Consider the following 14,547-nt stretch of genomic DNA (forward strand, 5'->3'; position numbering starts at 1 on the left):
GGTGGGCCCAGAGGAGATCATTCTCCAGAGATCTGAGCCCAGAGCATCAACAGATGGGACAATTTATAGTCTGTTACATCTGCACCTCTCAGTAGTAATTTGGTGCCTGTGGCAAGCAGGGTAGGAAGGAAATCCCGGAAGGGTAGTCTTCTGACGAGAACTGGAATTCCCTTATCAGTCCTGTCAGCCATCTTACAACAGATTTTTCCCTAACAGAATTACTTAAAAAGAAATTTTGTTGCACAACATATCCAAAATGCTAAATTCTGCTCATCTTAAGGTGCTAAAAACACAATTATGAAAATATTGGTGATTTCCACAGATTTAGAAAAAAGCTATGGAATCATACTATTAGCCTACTTAAATTTGTGTTAACTAAGCAAGTATATTTATTTCCAGATACCCATGCATACCTAATTGCCAGTGCATTATTTCTATGCATTTTGAGGAATCAGGACCTTGCATTGCAGGTCTGAATGCAAATGGACTGATTTTTAAACCTGAAGAACACTAGAGATAGAAGGGTAATGAAAAATGTCATTTCAGGGGCTCCTAGAGATTCTTCTAGAACAGAAGAATGCAATCCACATGAGTACTCTAAGGGTAATAAAAGGCAGCTTACCAAAAAAATGGGCAGCCTAGACCTGGCTATATGAGCCCTGGTTATCAACAATACAAGGATACATTACTGCAGCAGAATTACCATTAAACAATATTTTGAATAATATTAGGTCAGAGTGAGTCAATAACCGAAGAGTTTTAGTATCTTCAATACCAGTGACAGCTTAACAAAATATGCTTAAGAATCATTTTTCTGAAAATTATGAAAATATATTCCTATATAATTATAGAAACAATAATTTTAATAGTGGATAACAATATTTTATATCCATAAACTGATTTTAATATAAATTTCTTGCAAATAAAAACATTACAGTTTTTACAGATGAGGAAAAAAATTACAAAAGAAAGAAAGAAAGAATCCCAAACAGAGGACAGAGAGGCTAATTCAGTACAGCTTTGCAGTGAACTTGTCCTCACCCAGGATGCCTGGGTGGCTCAGTCAGCGTCCAATTCTTGATTTTGGCTCTGGTCATGATCCCAGTGTTGTGAGATAGAGCCCCTTGTCAGGCTCTGCACTGAGTGTGGAGCTTACTTGGGACTTTTTCTCTGTGTTTCTCTCCCCCCTCACTCTCTCTCTCACTAAAATTAAAAAAAAAATGTCCTCACTTAATATCTCCAATTTCCAGTATATGCCAAATATCTCAAGTGTTTGCCTAGTGCAAAACAAAGCATAGAAAGTCAATTATGCTACCCCTACAACACTCAGTGATCTAAAACCTCATCTACAACAACAGAGCTGATTAAAGGTAACATTAATATGCTGTCAAGAGTAACAACTTCTGTTAAGGTGTTATCAGCATGCAGAAGATTTCATTTGCCCAGGCATGAGCAATAGACCTAAATTACCACTGTATCTCAGGGTTGTAGGACTACAATTGGCTGCAACAGTAACTGTAGGAGTTTTCCATATGCTGTAGTTTACTAGTTGCAAATTAATTTCTATGCCCATAGATTATGTTATAAATGGTTCTGTGGACACTCTCAAATTTACAGAAACAGGTTGTGGTTCCTAAAAAGCATTTATGCTCCAATATATAACTTTTAATAAGATGCTTAGCTCAGCATTTCAAGGCAATTCTAGGAAACAATGCAATTTAGCAGAACTGCTTTCAAAGTCAATGAAAATTCACAGGTATTTAAACAAGAATTTAAAAATGCAGGAACCTTAAATGACTAGCACTATTGAATGCAGACTATTTTGTCTGGGGAGAAGAGATAGGCATACATGTATGGCAAATTACAACCATTAAATCAAATAATGTAGAGGTAATTCTATCAATAAGCCATCAACAAGCACATATTGCCAATCTGATTCCAAATTTATTTTTATTATTTATTTTTTTAAGTTTTTAAAAAAGTTTATTTATTTTGAGAGAGACAGAAAGCATGAGTGCAGAAGGGGCAAGAGAGAGGGAGAGAGAGAGAATCCTATGCAGGCTCTGCACTGTCTGCTCAGAGCCTGAGGCAGGGCTCAACCCCATGAACCATGAGGTCATGACCTGAGTCAAAATCAAAAGTAGACGCTTAACTGAGCCACCCAGGTGCCCCACAAAATTTATTTTCAATATTAAGACATGTCAAATGCTTCCACAGAACTATCCTTTTTAACAGGTTTCCTGAAATACATATAGTATTCATTTAGCTCTAACAAAATGTAACAGAAGAGAAAAAGTGAAATAACATGAGTTTCTAGACTTGTAGTTAGACAAAAAACCCCACCTAAGCTATAAAGTTAAAATGTCAGGAGTGCCTGGTGGCTCATCTGGTTGAGCGTCCAGCTCTTGATTTTGGCTCAGGTCATGATCTCACCATTGGTGGGTTCCAGCATGAGTTGGGTTCTGTGCTGACAGCAGGGAGCCTTCTCTCTCTCTCCCTTCTCTCTGCCCCTGCACTTCTCTCTCCCTCTCTCTCTCCCTCTTTCTCAAAATAACTAAACTTAAAAAAAATGTCTACAATAAGTTTACCACACTATGTGGTTCCCACTGGGTTTAGCATTTTTATACTCAAGTAAGGTGCAATCTCTCAATCTTAAATCTCTATTCAATATCATCAAACATAAAGGAACGTATGACTACACACAAACTCTAAGATTATATTCTTTACACTGACACCGTTTGTCACTTTATTAACTCCTAAAACTGAGGGTCTGTACCATGCTTAAGTAATTCCTTTTCCAAGTTATACTCAAATTCTTAAAGATATATATGCACACGCATATAAAATCATAGAAAGTGTCAGTCTGTTGTCAACACCAACTATAACATAAAAACCCTCACTGAAGAAAAGTGTCAGACGATAGAGTCTCAGATGAAATAAATTTTACACTGAGCAGTGTGAGAAGTAAGTGAGGTGATTGATTTTCAGAAATACCAAATAAAAAGTGTGCTGTCTAATTAACAATAGGTTTACAACCTACTGGAAATATATACAAACCCTTCTCCCCACACACAATGGCGTCCCAAACCCTTAGACACTTCACTTCCTGGTTCTTCTTCCCTTCTCCATTTCATGGGCTTACTTTTTGTAGGCTTTGTAATGAGCATGTGCCAAAAACTGAAGTCTCTGTGTCACCTCAAGGAATGTATCTTTGTTCCAATAAGACTACTTTTTTGGCCTTACATGGGCATAGGAGACTTCTGGGTAAGGCTGTAACCTCTGTAGTACTCAGCCAATGAGGAATCAGGGGAGGGACTTCCTGTCAGGAGATGAATTGCCTGCTGTAACAGCCTCGAGTGTTACAACCCAGCAACCTGGGTTTACTTGGAGGAGTCCTATTTAGATAATAAGAGGCCCTTAGGCCTGAGTCCTGATTTAGAGCCATGAAGGCTTGGACCTTCTGGTACCTCTCCATTTGCCCTGTTTTCCACAGAAGAGACCTAACTGACAGATCCTACTGAGTTCAGGGAGTGTTACAGAATATCAGTCCTTTCTCAAATTTTGCAATACAAATTGTTTCCAATAAGTTAAAAGGCATTGCAAAGGAGAGTCCTTGGGAACTGAAGAGAGAAGGTCCACTACAAAGAAAATCCACCTCTCCCTGACGCACTGGTGGTGTTCCATGTGCAGGAAATCTCAGAAGTTTCTGGTGTCAAAGCCACACAACACATCCCTGGAATGAAATTGCTATGATCACTGCCTGCTGTAAAGGCCCCATTGGAGGGAGGCTGGCCCTTCCCAACCCTGCTTCCCCATTGCATTCTTGACCAAAATGGGTACCAACATATGGACCAAGTTTGCCATGCTGAGAAGGCCATGTTTTGCCTTGGCTTGTCTTGCTGAGAAGCTCCTGAAGAACCTGCCATTTTTAACCCATGAAAACATTGGAAAAGTTTTACAAGGGGAAATTACCCAATTCTGTAGTTTAAGTAGTTAGTAGGGAAAACAGTGAAGATAGATATCCTTAATGATCTAAGTAACATTCCAATGCATTTAGTTCTTATGGCCAAATTTACTAGGAAACCGGTCCCCATTCAGGTTTTAATCCAATCAGGTACTGGTTTTGACTGGCTCAGAGTGAAGGTCTCACAGCCAGAAGTGGCTAGACCAGGGATATGGAGGGGATCACATTAGACCAATGAGGAGGAAACTTCACACAGAGTGCTAAGATTGGCAGCCATCCTGGTAACTTAGGTGGCTGTCCCGTGCCCAAGACAGACAACGTTGTACAAGGACAGAAACGAAGAGAGAGCATCAAGTTTCTGGGTCTTATTACCATTCCATCCAGGGTACTAACTTCCAGCCAAAAAGCAGTAGAGTAGCCACAGGCTAGAGGATTGCAGCCTGAGTGAAACAGGGTGATATCGAAAAAAACCACCAGACGCCAAATAGAAGCGAGGCAAGATTTTATTCACAGCCGGGCCAAACCTGATCTCCTGATGTTAAGGAGAAAAGTGCAGTGAATGGCCCTGAACAAAGGCAGCAGCAGGCTTATATGGATTTTAGCAAGTCAGAATGCATCATTATTTGGTTAACCAATTACAATCGACAGCATTTCATAGTAGCCAATTATATTGTGACATCAAGATGTTAGTTTTGGCGGGAACCTATAAATTTTGAAGGTCTTTGTCCTAAGAGCATTTAAAATGACCAATCATAGTTAGACACCTGAGATGCTGTAGGGCAGTGAGTATGTGACTTTTTACATGTTGGTCTTACCTAGGCCAGATCTTGGTAGAGGGAGTGGGGGAGCGTTTTGCATCCTAAGTTATCTGTTTAGTAAGCAGGCGAGGTCACAGAAGTGAGATAGGGCGGTTAGTAATTACTGATAACCCTAATAGGGAACTACATAAGCCTTTTATCTCAACTATTCATGAAAGGTGAGTTTAAGGTGAACTTATATACAATAAGCTTTCTGATATCTTATAAGTTGACCTATTACACTGAGCAATCGACAAGAAAGTGTTCCAGTGGGACAATACTTGTTGAAAAGCCACTGAAATGAAAGTGAGAAGGAAAGCTGGTAAAAAAGCAGATAAAGGGGGCAGCCAGATGTGCGAGGCCAGATACTCCTCTTGCATGGTTTTGGCTTCTGCAATCTTGCTTGTCTCTTGTATCAGCCTGCAGACTGGAACCAGAAACTTGACTGTACTAGCCCCACCCATCCCGGAAGCACATATGTATAAAAGAAGGGTAAAACCTGAGCCAGATGCTCCACCTTTGGAGGTGACTCTGCTGGGCCAACACCTGTGCAAAATAAAGTTTTTTTTCTGATTCTCCAGTGCATGTTGCTTGTCCCTTCCTGGACGCGGAGTATTTGCTATAACATTTTGGTGTGTTGTCCAGGAAGCCAACAGCTGCACTGGCCCCTTGTGCCTCCATTGTTGAGAACCAGTGGGGGTTCTCATTTTGACTCCCATGATGGGAAGGAAAGTGCACCACCAGTGGTTTCACTGAACCCTGACCCTCTCTGGGCCTGATAATAGCCAGATGCCACCATGTTCTAATGGACCCTGGGGAGAATCAGAAAATTCTGCCAGGATGGGACATCAGATCAGGTGAGTGTTCCAGGGACTCAGGACAGAGTTCAGGCCTGACCTAGAGGTGGAAGGGGAGCTTGATCACATCTTGGGTGACATAGTCACTCATAGGACAGGTAAGTCCTGGGTAGAAGTCTAGAATCTGTCTGAATGTGAGAGTGCCGGTGCTCCAAGGTTTTGTCTGTGGAGCCTGAGTGGATCCTATCCTGCCATTCCTTGACCACCTCATACGGCTCAAGGCAGAATCAGGTCTGTAGAGGCCTGATCCAAGTCAGGGGTTTATACTGACCTGCCAATGCTAAGCAGCATATTAGTCCCTGCAAGGGGAGTAACCAAGTGGATGAAGTGACCTCTGCCCTCCTGTTTGTCCTGGGACACCGTACATTGGGATGGATCCATCTAGGATGCCAGGATGGGGGAAATTCCTCAAAAACAACTGTTTTGGGGTGTATGATTAAGAATTTTTAAAAGGGATTTTCAGCTGACTACGCAGTCAAATTGACCCCTGGGAAATTACACACCCTCTGTGAATTAGAATGGCCCACATTTGGTATAGGCTGGCCCCCTGAGGGCACCTTAGATGTCCCCACAGTCTGATCTGTTTATAAAGTAGTTAGTGGAGACTCTGGTCAATTCCCATACATTGATCAATGGCTGGAAATAGCCCAAGTCAAGCCTCCTTGGGTCTGGTTCTGCATTAATAGTAAGGGACAATGTAGGGTCTTAGTGGCACAGGCCGAGAAGAAGACCTCACAGCAGAAAAAACTGTCCCCCATCCTCCAAGACAATTCAGAAGAAGTCATTCCATTTCTGCCACCATATGTCCCTGGTGCCCCATCAATCAAGGGAGGGGAACCTTGCCTGCCTGACAGTCCACCCCTGTGGGTCTCACCTCCACCAGCAGCCAGTCTGCCCCAATCAGGGACACCTGAACTGGTAGGAAGATGCCTTAGGTCCATGGCTCAAGGTCCAAGGCCCCCAGTGACAATGAAGATGCCAACACAGGAGACTAGGGGTCCCCAGAAAATAGGCCCCAACGGGACCCTACAAGAGGGGGATCAGTTTTCTATCAACTGTTCTCCAGTACTGACCTCCTCAACTGGAAGCATCGCAGGCCACCCCACACTGAGAAGCCATGGGCAATGGTAGATCTCCTAGAATCCATAATCCAGGCTCACCGCCTTGCTTGGGTTGACTGTAAGCAGATTCTCCTTACCCTTTTCATATGGAGGAGCACCAACGAATTATCACCAAAGCCAGAAAATGGTTCTGGACTCAGGCACCAGATGGACAACTAGATGTTGAGGCTTGGGCACAAGAGACTATGCTTGAAGAAGAGCCCCACTGGGATCCCAACACTGAAGCGAGAAGGGCCAAATTAGAAAGATACCAACTCACCTTCCTCCAAGGGGTAAAAGCAGGGGCCAAAAAGCCCACCATCGTGGTAAAGGTATCTGAGATCCTACAAAGGCCAGAAGAAAGTCCAGCTGACTTCTATGAAAGATTATGTGAAGCCTTCAGAGTTTACACTCTATTCGACCCAGAAGCCCCCCAAAACAAAGGCATGGTCAATGATGCCTTTGTGGGATAGGCCCAAGGTGACATTAGACAGAAGGTCCAAAAATTGGAAGGATTCACTGGAAAGAATGCCACCGAACTATTGGAAATCTCCAACAAGGTTTTTGTAAATCAGATCGAGCTGCCAGAAAGGAGGCAGACCAAAGAATGAAACAAAAGGTAGCTCTCTAGGCCATGGCCTTGGGGCGACCACTCCCTCTGGAAGGGCCCCTACGGAAACCATGAAGGATTCAGGAACAAAGAAGGGCACCACTGGGATGGGATCAATGTGCCTACTGCAAAGAATTTGGACACTGGAAAAATGAATGCCCCAACTGCCAAAAAGGAAAACCAAAAACCTCCGCTCCACCCAGCCACTACCAACCAGAACCATTTGAAGCTGACCTGATTGGACTGGCAGGAGTGGGCTCTGATTAGAAAAGACCAGACTCGGGGCGCCTGGGTGGCGCAGTCGGTTAAGCGTCCGACTTCAGCCAGGTCACGATCTCGCGGTCCGTGAGTTCGAGCCCCGCGTCAGGCTCTGGGCTGATGGCTCAGAGCCTGGAGCCTGTTTCCGATTCTGTGTCTCCCTCTCTCTCTGCCCCGCGCCCGTTCAAGCTCTGTCTCTCTCTGTCCCAAAAATAAATAAACGTTGAAAAAAAAAATTAAAAAAAAAAAAAAAAGAAAAGACCAGACTCTATCCAAATAGGCCCCCATGAACCCATGGTCAAAATGAAGGTAGGGGGCCAGACAATCGACTTCATGGTTGACACTGGGGCTGAACACTCTGTGGTGACACACAAAGTGGCACCTCTGTCGGGTTGAGAAGTTACCATTGTAGGAGCCACTGGGATGCAAACCCAAAGGCCATTTTGTGATCCCTGACAATGCCAGCTGAGGGAAGGTCACCAACTAGTTCATAAATTCCTGTATCTACCCGACTTCCCAGTCTCACTATTATGTTGGGACCTATTATCCAAGTTGGGTGCAGAAATGGCCTTCACCTCAGATAGACAGATGCAATTGTGCCTAAACATGAAAGCCCAACCCATGATTTTGTCCCTGATGATTCTACAGGAAGAGGAATGGAGATTATATACTTCCCCTCCCCGAGCTAGGAGCTGAATTCCCTTCAGTTTGGGCAGAAGGAAAACCTACTGGTCTGGCAAAAAACCACCCCCCAATATTAATTGACCTGAACCCTGGGGCCCAACCTATCAAAATACACGAATATATGGTACTATGGGAGGCATGCCCGGGGATCCAGACACACTTGGACAGGCTACTCAAATGGGGACTTCTAAAACAATGCCAGTCCCCATGGAATACTCTCTTGATGCCCATGCAAAAACCTGGGACAAACAATTACCACCCTGTACAGGACCTGAGAGCCATTAATGAAGCAGTTGTCATGCTGCATTCAGCGTTGCCTAAATCATAGACTCTACTAAGACTCATACCCTCTGAAGCAAGATTGTTCACATGTCTAGATTTAAAGGATGCCTCCTTCTGTCTCCAGCTAGCATCTAATAGTCAACCCCTATTTGCCTTTGAATGGGAAAACCCTACCATGGGGGCAAAGGAACAATTCACTTGGACTAGACTGCTGCAAAGATTCAAAAATTCACCAACCTTATTCATGGGGCGATGGCATCTGACTTAGCCAGGTTTCTGGGACAGGGCCTAAGATGTGTCCTCCTCCAATATGTGGACAATCTCCTGCTAACCAGTCCCATGCAGACCCAGTGCTGGGAGAGAGGGAAAGAGAGTCCTACTCAGGCTACTAGCAGAGGTGGGATACTGGGTATCAAAGAAAAAGGCACAGATTTGCCAAAAGGAAGTTAAATATCAGGGTTTCAAAATTACCCAAGGCAAACGGATGCTGGGAGCCAAAAGAAAATGGCAGTCTGTGACATTCTGGTTCCCACTACCTGCTGGCAGGTCCGAGAGTTCCTGGGAGCAACAGGGTTCTGTCAGATATGAATGCCAGGGCTCTTGGAGTTGGCCATACCTCTATATGAGGCACTAAAGGGGGAAGAAATGGCACCCCTTTTCTGGGGTCCTACTCAAGAAAAGGAAAGGCATTTGAAACCATAAAAACAAAACTCACAGAGGCATCAGCCTTGGGACTTCCAGATGTATCATGAGATTTCAACCTGTTCATACATGAATAGAATGGGGTGGACCCAGGAATTTGGACCTTGGCAAAGACCAGTGTCATACCTTTCAAAGCAGATTGACTCAGTTGAAGCAGGATGGCCACCATGTTTGAGGGCCTTGGCAGCCACCCCACTTTTAATCAAAGAAGACAAACTTACATTGGAGCAAAACCCAAGCATTAAGTTTCCCCTTTCTGTTATTACCTTGATGGATTCCAGAGGGCAATACCGTTTAAGTCAGGCTCGGATGACACAATATCAGAGACGCCTATGTGAGAACCCACAAATAAGATTAGAAGCCTTAAAAACTCTAAACCCTGCCACTTTTTTGCCTGCAGCAGTGGGCATGATTGTCTAAGGTACTTGATTAAGTCTATTCTAGCCAACCTGACCTATCAGACAGGCCCTTACAAGATCCTGACCTCATCCTGTACACCAACAGCTGCAGCTTCATGAAGGCAAAAGATACTCCGGTTATGCAGTAGTCTCTGATTTTGAGGTCATAGAAGCAAAGGCCCTTCCACCAGGATGGTCAGCCCCAAAAGAAGAACTGTGGGCTCTAATAAGAGCACTAGAACTCAGTAAAGACAAATGGGCCAACATATACACTGACTTGCGCTATGCCTTTGCCACTCTACATGTACATGGGACTTTATACAAGGAGAGAGGACTTTTGATTGCAGGAGGAAAAGAAATAAAAAATCAGGAAGAAACCCCAAAACTATTAAGGGCAGTCTGGAAACTGAAGGAGGGAGCAGTCATCCACTGAAAGAGACACCAAAGAGGAAAGGACTCAGTATCAGAAGGTAATTGACAAGCCAATGCCACAGCTAAACAAGCAACAGGAAAACAAACAACACCCTCAAAAATCACGCTAGCCCTGGAACTGCCAACTTCCCCAAAGTACACAAACTAAGAAACAAAATGGGCACAACAGGAAAAAGGAGGCCAAAGGAAGGATGGTGGGTACTTCCAGACCAAAGAGTCTATGTACTAGAGCAGCTAGCCCACCAGGTGGTTCTCCAACAGCATGAGCTCACTCACCTAGGAAAAACAACCCTTGAAGGCTTATTGAGCCGTTACTATGTAATTGCTGGACTCCCATCCCTCTGTGCCTCAGTCTCTCAACTCTGCCTCCTTTATGTTCAAAATAACGCCAAATAATGCCAAACTGGGCCCATGGGAATCCAACGCTATGGTCAGGCATTCTTTGAAGATTTGGAGGTAGATTTTACTAAAATAAGACCCAGTGGAGGATACAAATTTCTTCTGGTATTCATCTGCACATTTTCAGGCTAGGTTGAAGCCTATCCCACATGCACCAAAAAGGCAGGAGAAGTAACCAAAGCCTTGCTAAAGGATATCATTCCCAGACATGGGATGCCATTAACCATAGGCTCAGACAATGACCCAGCTTTTGTGGCTGAGGTGGTGCAACAAATAACCAAAACTCTAGGTATCCAATGGAACTTACACATGGCCTACTGGTCCCAGAGTTCAGGGAAAGTGGAATTTATGAACCAAACCCTTAAATCAGCCATGGCAAAACTATGTCAGGAAACTAACTTGCCCTGGCCAGATATACTACCCCTAGCTCTTTTCCAAATATGCTGTACATAATAAGATAATGGGTAAAAATAGGATTCCCTTCATTTGAGATCCTATATGGAAGGTAGGATCCTTCAGTTATCCTACCTCCAGTAGTCAAATTCAAGGGGGACCTGACAGAGTTAGAGAATTTATACATACAAAAACAACTAAAAGGATTAGGAAAAACTGTATTTGAAATACATAGGTGGATGAAGGACAGGACACCTATTTCCCTAGGAGAACCTGGGGATCAGGTTTTTATTAAAGACTGGAAAAGGGAACCACTCAAACCTACCTGGAAGGGACCCTATTTAGTTGTGTTAACCACACCTACAGCCCTCAATGTTGCAGCACTAACCGCCTGGATCCAACATTCTCGAATAAAGGTAGCCTACCTGCCACCTGACAACCACTTGGAATAGAAAGTGACTGCTAACCAGAATAATCCTTTACAGATCACCCTTAAGAAGATGGCAGATGCTAAGTGGCCTACATCCAGCACCTGAGAACTCTCTGTAACCAGAACCTCGAGGAAATCACCAAGCAACTTGAACTATAACAAATCATTCTCTCTCAAATTTCACTGTCACCCCCTACCTATTTATCTTTCCATACTCATTTTTATACTCTTTGCAGTGGGACTAACCCAAGTTATTCCTGCAGACTGGTGCCTGTCACAAACTCTTGTTAGCCTTCCTCTACTTATTAGTGTCAGGATGCCTAATTGTCTTTAGATGTATATGATCTGAGTTATGATTGCTGTCCCTGACTTGGAATAAGAAACTGTCAGGAATCTACCCTAACAAAATGAAATTTCTCCTACTGTTAATGCTGAGTTCTCTCATAAGAAGTGATGCCCCTCCTCAATGTAATGATGAATGTTTCAGGACCTATCACACAAGCTCCTCCCTTTCCAATGCACTGAATCGCCTAAAGCATCTCCTAGGACAGAGGACCACATACAAGGTCTTCACCACATATACATATCAACATGCAAAATGTTATCAATCTGCCTTGCTCTATTTCCATGACAGAAAAACCTGTCGGCAAGGAAGAATTAAAGCAAAATACCTTTGGCAGGGAACATCATGTCATGGATATCCAGACAAATGGGATTGCTGGACACAACAAACCCACTTTGGATTGTCTGATGGAGGAGGAGTCTAAGACCAGGCCTATAAGGAGGCAACCCAACAAGAGGCACAAAACTCTATGAAGCAGACTTCTGGAAGTCTGCCCAGGAGACCCAAACTTCCAGAAATCAGGCTTAGTGGGCCTTATGATTTAAACTCCTGTTTATACCATATTCTAAATTCAACCCATCTCCTCTTCAACTTCTCTAACCCTAAGTTAGCCAAGGACTGTTGGCTTTGTCTCTCTCTAAACCCCTTGCATTATGAGGTTACCCCAGTCCCAGATGATATAACCAATATGGCTATCCCCCACAACATGTCAACAGATAACATAACTGTCACAATAGGGTCCATGGTTACTGATAAAAAACTAATAGGGCAGCCTCCTTGTGTTTTAAGGACTAATGGGGAACAACCCCTGTAGATAACTTAACTAACAACCAATGCAACCAAACTGAGATATACAATCAAACAGGTAAAAAACCAAGAGTCACCCTGATGTCTTCCCCCTGTGGGAATATTCTTTGTGGAACTAATGTTTATTTGTGCTTGCCTGCTAAATGGATGGGAATTTTCACCTTTGCACTCCTAACCACCCCCCCAAATAAATATTCTCCCCAACAACCAATCTCTTATATTTCCCTTGGCTGCACATACCGAGTCTAAACGAGCTATCCAAGCTATACCTCTACTAATTGGGTTTGGAATCACTGCCGGAGTAAGTACTGGAGTTGGGGGAGTAACCTCATCTATTTCATTTTACCAAAAACTATCCCAAGATCTGACAGATGACATAGAACAAGTTACAAACTCCCTGGTAACCTTACAAGAGCAGGTGGACTCGTTAGCAGCAGTAGTATTACAAAATAGAAGAGAGTTAGAGCTGCTAACTGCTGAGGAGGGGGGAATATATCTCTTCCTAAATGAGGAACACTGCTTCTGTGTTAACCAGTCAGGGGTAGTTAGAGATATGGCCCAACAACTAAAGGAATGGATCATCAAGCAGAGGCAAGAATTAGCAGACCCATGGAACTCTTGGAGCAACATATAGAATTGGCCCTCCTGGCTCCACCCTCTAGCTGTTCCTCTCCTAATGCTTGTCATAGCCCTCCTGTTTGATCCTTGTATTCTTAATATGCTAACCAGGATTGTTCCCTCTTGCCTAGAAGCTATCAAACTCCAGATGATGCTTCAGTTGGACCATTCTAGCTGTCACTACTCTCCTTTGGATGGCGAAGAACCCTAGCTGTCACAAGCCTCCCTTTGATGTCCCTGTCCAGCAGAAAGAAGCCAAAACAGTCTTTGCTCCTCCTCCTGTGGTAGCAAAGGATTCCCTGCCCCCACAAACTGATTTTCTCTAAGTCTGCTACAGCATCTTGAGAATCAAGAAGGGGGAATGAGAAGGAAAGCTGTAGAAAAGCAGATAAAAAGGGGCAGCCAGATGTCCAAGGCCAGATACTCCTCTTGGATGCTTTTGGCTTCTGGGATCTTGCTTGCCTTTTGTATCAGCCTTTATCCAGGAACCAGAAGCCTAACTGTACTAGCCCTACCCATCCCAGAAGCACATATGTATAAAAGAAGGGTAAAACCTGAGCTGGATGCTCCACCTTTGGAGGTGACACTGCTGGGCCAACACCAGTGCAAAATAAACAGTCTTTACTGATTCCCAGAGTGCATGTCACTTGTCCTTTCCTGGAAAATGAAGTATTGCTGTAACAAAAGAAAAGCAAGATGAGAGGTGTTATGGAACCAGGCTGGCACACTGGCGGAAAAACCAAGCAGCACTCAGATCTTGGTGGATCAGAGATTTATTTAATGCCAACGGGCTCAGAGGAGACCACTTCTCCAAAGATCTGAGCCCTGAATGCCAGCAGGAAGGGTAATTTATAGTTGTAAGCCTCCATATTTGGGGGGGGGGGGCGCCTCATGCACAAAAAAAAAAGGAAGAAGAACTTGGAGGAGGGTCTCTAAGCTAGAGACCAGAGCTTGTTTTAGCCCCATTGGCCATCTTTGGCATACTTTATTCACTTCTCCAACACCATCAGTGAGTCTTAGTTCTGTATGGTGCAGGTGGCAGGTTGGGGATCACTGGGAAGGCCTGTTACTTGAGGTGAAAACTTCACCAGGGATTAGGGGCTGAGGTGTTTCAAACTGTTGTAATCTCTAGAAAACTCAGACAAAATGTGTAACAATACCTCCTATAACTTTAAAGTACTTAAACATATGTTTTGAACTGGCCCCACCCTGGCTACTTCTTTCTCAGCTTCATTTTATTCTATCTGGATTATTTTATATTTTAACTTACTGGTATAATTGCAGAAAGTGATGTGATGTTATGTGATGTGATGTGATGTGATGTGGGCGGGAGTGAACAGTCAAGAAAGAATTATTGAGACATTTTCAGTGCAAAAAGAACTGCTTTTGTGCTTATGAGAAGTGACTAATTATATACTTTCTAGTTAGTGGGGGCTAAGGATAGCAGAAGTCTCTAAGGAATTTGGAAGTAAG

At 43.7% G+C, this 14,547-nt stretch overlaps 1 long non-coding RNA gene across 1 annotated transcript; it reads left to right on the forward strand.

The window, feature by feature from the left end:
- Positions 1 to 12,445: 12,445 nt before the first annotated feature.
- On the forward strand, positions 12,446 to 13,708 carry LOC121030209 (uncharacterized). The gene is made up of 2 exons (XR_005790111.1): positions 12,446 to 12,514; positions 13,206 to 13,708. It is a non-coding gene; the product is annotated as an uncharacterized LOC121030209 (long non-coding RNA).
- Positions 13,709 to 14,547: the final 839 nt, after the last annotated feature.

The sequence above is a fragment of the Herpailurus yagouaroundi genome, unplaced genomic scaffold (assembly GCF_014898765.1).
Source record: "Herpailurus yagouaroundi ecotype Mexico unplaced genomic scaffold, PumYag 140, whole genome shotgun sequence".
NCBI lineage: Eukaryota > Metazoa > Chordata > Mammalia > Carnivora > Felidae > Herpailurus > Herpailurus yagouaroundi.